Source organism: Panulirus ornatus, chromosome 16 (assembly GCF_036320965.1).
Source record: "Panulirus ornatus isolate Po-2019 chromosome 16, ASM3632096v1, whole genome shotgun sequence".
Classification (NCBI taxonomy): domain Eukaryota; kingdom Metazoa; phylum Arthropoda; class Malacostraca; order Decapoda; family Palinuridae; genus Panulirus; species Panulirus ornatus.
In genome coordinates, this window is record NC_092239.1 from 44,164,256 (window position 1) to 44,170,186 (window position 5,931).

The window sequence follows — 5,931 nt, forward strand, 5'->3', positions numbered from 1 at the left end:
CTGCTACGCTGTGATCGCTCCCGCCTGTTGCACAGGGGTCCCGGGTTCGACCCTGGCTGTTGGAGGTTTGCATGTTCTATGAAGGTGCCCGTTCATTTTTATATATTGGAAAGGATCACAATTTTGCGCGTGATCAAGATATTCCTATGAATCCACTGGGAAAATGAAACACGATAAGTACCCAAGTGCACTATCGTGTGATTATCACATCATCAGGGTAGACATAAGACAGAAATATAAGTCAGTTGATATACATCGAAGAGACGAAGCTAGGACGCCATTTGGTAAACCTGTGGTTGTCGAAAACATACAACGAGTGTTGATAAACTTATCATTTTACACATTTTATCAACAATAAAGTTATCTAATTTGTATAGACCAGTACAGGCTCCATCACCACCACCATCGCCATCACCACCAATACAGGCTCCGTCACTACCACCGTTGCCATCACCACCAGTACAGGCTCCCTCACCACCACCGTCGCCATCACCACCAGCACATCCTCCATCACCACCACCGTCGCCATCACCACCAGCACATCCTCCATCACCACCACCGTCGCCATCACCACCAGTACACTCTCCGTCACCACCACCGTTGCCATCACCACCAGAACAGGCGCTGTCACCACCACCGTTGCCATCACCACCAGTACAGGCTCCATCACCACCACCGTCGCCATAACCACCATCACAACCTCACTATCACCACCACTGTTACAACCTCACCACCACCAAAATTACGACCTTACCCTCATCACAACCTTACCACCATCACAAACTCACTGTCACCAAAACTAGTGCAAGCTTACCACCATCACAACCTCACCATCACCACCACAACTACGACCTCATCACCATTACAAACCCAGCACAACCATAAGTGAGTGTTCAAAGCGACCAGAAACAACACGGAGTGTCTATCAAGAGAGTACGGTGTGTGTGTGTGTGTGTGTGTGTGTGTGTCACAGTAGGAAGTGAGGAATGTAAGTCTTCCAAGGTGAAGGTGGATCTGTGGCGAAGGTGTGTGAAGGTGGTGCCTGGGAGGTGAGTCGGTTGCTGTTTCCTGATGATAGTCCTGATAGCAGGTTCAAGTGAGAACATTGCATAAGCTGGTGTCTTAATTGGTGAAAGTATGTGAAAGCAGAAAGTTGATATTTAATACGAGTATAAGTAAATGAAATGAATTGAAACGCGACAAGTTCACCAGTGCACTTTCGTGTAATAATCACATCGTCAGTGGAGATACAAGAAAGAAATATAGCAGTCAGTTGATATACAACGAAAAGACGTAGCTAGGACGCCATTTTGTAAACAAAGTGACTGTCCGAATGGAGGTCAGGTGCGTTCAAGACTGACAACGAACGTGTCATAAATCTATTATGTTGACCAGAAGGGGAATTGTTTACAAATTTTATCAACAATAAAGCTATCCATATATATATATATATATATATATATATATATATATATATATATATATATATATATATATATATATATATATATAGCTTTCTTCTTTCTTTCATACTATTCGCCATTTCCCGCATTAGTGAGGTAGCGTTGAGAACAGAGGACTGGGCCTTTGAGGGAATATCCTCACCTGGCCCCCTTCTCCGTTCCCTCTTTTGGAAAATTGAAAAAAAAAAAAAAAGCGAGAGGGGAGGATGTTCATGTCCACTCTCAAGCAGAGTCCCCTATACATAGCCAAGGCTCAGACACCTTTCTGTGGTTTCTCCTAATAGCTTTGTAAGCCTTGGTGCATTCCACTTGACAGTATGTCACTTCTTGTATACCATATCGCTCCAGTTCGCTGTATACCATGCATGTCTCACACCCCAAATGTTCAAGCCCTGTTCACTCAAAGCATCTTTCAGTCCATCCATCCATCTCGTCCTCGGTTTCCGCCTTCAAGTTCTCTCCACTTTTGATACGTGTACCATCTTCGTGAGCCTCTCCTCACTCATCTTCTCCGTTAATCCAAACCATATCAACACACTTGCTTCACCTTTCGCAAACATACTGTCCTCACTACCACAAATCGTCTCGTAGCCTTTCATTTCTTGCCCGATCGAGCCTCCTTACATCATTTTTCTCAGGCATTACATTTCTGACACATCCAGTTTCCATTCATTTTTTTTTTTCTGAGGGCCCACGCTACTACACCATAAAACGTAGATATCGACTTCTCTTTTCACATACTTCACAATGCGCTTGGGACCTAAGCCCACATGTCTACCTAATGGCTTACCTCAGCTCTTATGGTTCCAGTCTTGTCTATCTCTTCATTTGTTGAAGTAAATAAGTTTACTTATACTCGTATTAAATATCAACTTTCTGCTTTCACATACTTTCACCAATTAAGACACCAGCTTATGCAATGTTCTCACTTGAACCTGCTATCAGGACTATCATCAGGAAACAGCAACCGACTCACCTCCCAGGCACCACCTTCACACACCCTCGCCACAGATCCACCTTCACCTTGGAAGACTTACATTCCTCACTTCCTACTGTGACACACACACACACACACACACACACACACACACACACACACACCGTACTCTCTTGATAGACACTCCGTGTTGTTTCTGGTCGCTTTGAACACTCACTTATGGTTGTGCTGGGTTTGTAATGGTGATGAGGTCGTAGTTGTGGTGGTGATGATGAGGTTGTGATGGTGATAAGGTTGCACTAGTTTTGGTGACGGTGAGTTTGTGATGATGGTAAAGATGTGATAGTGGTAAAGTCGTAATTGTGGTGGTGATGGTGAAGTTGTAATGGTGGTAAGATTGTGATGGTGTGAGGTCGTAAAAGTGCGACGACTGTGATTTTAATGACTGGATGTGGTGGTGATAAGGTTGTATTATTGGTGAGGTTGTACCGGTGGTGGTGACGGAGCCTGTACTGGCGGTGATGGCAACGATGGTGGTGACGTAGCCTGTACTGGTGGTGATAGCGACGGTGGTGGTGACGGAGCCTGTATTGGTGGTGATGACGACGGTGGTGGTGATGGAGAGTGTTCTGGTGGTGATGACGACGGTGGTGGTGATGGAGCCTGTATTGGTGGTGATGGCAACGGTGGTGGTGACGGAGAGTGTACTGGTGGTGATGGCGACGGTGATGGTGATGGAGGATGTGCTGGTGGTGATGGCGACGGTGGTGGTGATGGAGGATGTGCTGGTGGTAATGGCACGGTGGTAGTGACGGAGCCTCTACTGGTGGTGATGGCGAGGGTGGTGGTGACGGAGCCTGTACTGGTGGTGATGGCGAGGGTGGTGGTGATGGAGCCTGTACTGGTGGTGATGGCGACGTTGGTGGTGACGGAGCCTTTACTGGTTGTGATGGTGACGGTGGTGTTGACGGAGCCTGTATTGGTGGTGATGGCGATGGTGGTGATGATGGAGCCTGTACTAGTGGTGATGGCGACGTTGGTGGTGACGGAGCCTGTACTGGTGGTGATGGCGAGTGGTGGTGACGGAGCCTGCACTGGTGGTGACGGTGGCGGTGGTGTGACGGAGCCTGCATTGGTGGTGTGGTGATAGCGACGGTGGTGGTGACGGAGCCTGTACTGGTGGTGATGGCAAGGGTGGTGGTGATGGAGCCTGTACTGGTGGTGATGGCAACGGTGGTGGTGATGGAGCCTGTACTGGTGGTGATGGCAACGGTGGTGGTGATGGAGCCTGTACTGGTGGTGATGACGACGGTGGTGGTGATGGAGTATGTACTGGTGGTGATGGCGACGGTGGTGGTGATGGAGTATGTACTGGTGGTGATGACGACGGTGGTGGTGATGGAGCCTGTACTGGTGGTGATGACGACGGTGGTGGTGATGGAGCCTGTACTGGTGGTGATGGCAACGGTGGTGGTGATGGAGCCTGTACTGGTGGTGATGACGACGGTGGTGGTGATGGAGTATGTACTGGTGGTGATGGCGACGGTGGTGGTGACGGTAACTGTGGCATTGGTGGTGACTTAAGTGACAGGCGTAGTGTTGGGTTGCTGTGACGATCTCTGGTGGTAAAGTTGTGGTCGAGAATTACATTCACAAGAGAAAAATAAAGTGAGAAATGAATCCCGTACTGTTGAAGGCCATGATAATTGGAAGGTCATTTTGTTGATGTTTGTGAGTTGTGATTCCGATGGTCATGTTGCCGATGGTTGTGAGTTGTGGTTGTGAAGGTCGTTTTGTTAATGGTTGTGAGGTGTATGATGGTCGTGTTGCTGATGGTTGTGAGTTGTGGTTGTAGAGGTAGTGTTGCTGATGATTGTGAGTTGTGTTTGTGAAGGTCGTTTTGTTAATGGTTGTGAGGTGTATGATGGTCGTGTTGCTGATGGTTGTGCGTTGTATTTGTGAAGGTCGAGTTACTGAATGGTTGTGAGTTGTGTTGGTGAAAGTCGTGTTGCTGATGATTGTGAGTTGTGTTTGTGATGGTTGTGTTGCTGATGGTTGTGAGTTTTGCTTGTGAAGGTCGTGTTGCTGATGATTGTGAGTTGTGTTTGTGATGGTAGTGTTGCTGATGGTTGTGAGTTGTGGTTGTAAGAGTCGTGTTGCTGATGACAGTGAGTTGTGTTTGTGAAGATCGTGTTGTTGATGGTTGTGAATTGTCTTTGTGATGATCGTGTTGCTGATGGTTGTGAGTTGTGTTTGTGAAGGTCGTGTGGCTGATGGTTGTGAGCTGTGGTTGTAAAAGTCGCGTTGCTGATGATTGTGAGTCGTGTTTGTGAAGGTCGTGTTGTTGATGGTTGTGAGTTGTGGTCGTAAGAGTCGTGTTACTGATGATTGTGAGCTATGCTTGTGAAGGTCGTGTTGTTGATGGTTGTGAGTTGTGTTTGTGATGGTCGTGTTGCTGATGGTTGTGAGTTGTCTTTGTGATGGTCGTGTTGCTGATGGTTGTGAGTTGTGGTTGTAAGAGTCGTGTTGCTGATGGTTGTGAGTTGAGTTTGTGAGGGTCGTGGTGCTGATGGTTGTGAGTTGTGTTTGTGAAGGTCGTGGTGCTGATGGTTGTGAGTTGTGTTTGTGAAGGTTGTGTTGCTGATGACTGTGAATTGTCTTTGTGATGGTCGTGTTGCTGATGGTTGTGAGTTGTGGTTGTAAGAGTCATGTTGCTGACGATTGTGAGTTGTGTTTGTGAAGATCGTGTTGTTGACGGTTGTGAGTTGTTTGTGATGGTGTTGCAGATGGTTGTGAGTAGCGTTTTTGAAGGTTGTGTAGCTGATGGTTGTGAGTTGTGGTTGTAAAAGTCGTGTTGCTGATGACTGAGTTGTGTTTGTGAAGGTCGTATTGTTGATAGTTGTAAGTTGTGGTTGTGAAGGTCGTGTTGCTAATGATTGTGAGTTGTGTTTGTGAAGGTCATGTTGTTGATGGTTGCGTTGTGGTTGTGATGGTCGTATTGCTGATAATTGTGAGTTGTGTTTGTGAAGATCGTGTTGTTGATGGTTGTGAGTTGTTTGTGAAGGTCGTGTTGCTGATGGTTGTGAATTGTGTTTGTGAAGGTTTTGCAGCTGATGGTTGTGAGTTGTGGTTGTAAAAGTCGTGTTGCTGATGACTGTGAGTTGTGTTTGTGGTCGTGTTGTTGATGGTTGTGAGTTGTGGTTGTGAAGGTCATGTTGCTGATGATTGAGTTGTGGTTGTGAAGGTCATGTTGCTGAGGATTGAGTTGTGGTTGTGAAGGTCGTGTTGTTGCTAGTTGCGAGTTGTGGTTGTGAAGGTTTTGTAGTTGGTTGTGAGTTGTGGTTGTAAAGGTCGAGTTATTGATGGTTGTAGTTGTCGCCAGGGGTTGTGGTTGTAACTGGAGAGAGGAAGTTATAGGTCACATAACTACGGAGCAGAGAGAGTTATTTAGGGAAGGAAGACTATCCTATACCACACACCTCCATAATAAGTCTGTTATTCCCTCACTTCTGTATATGACTTGCAATCTTA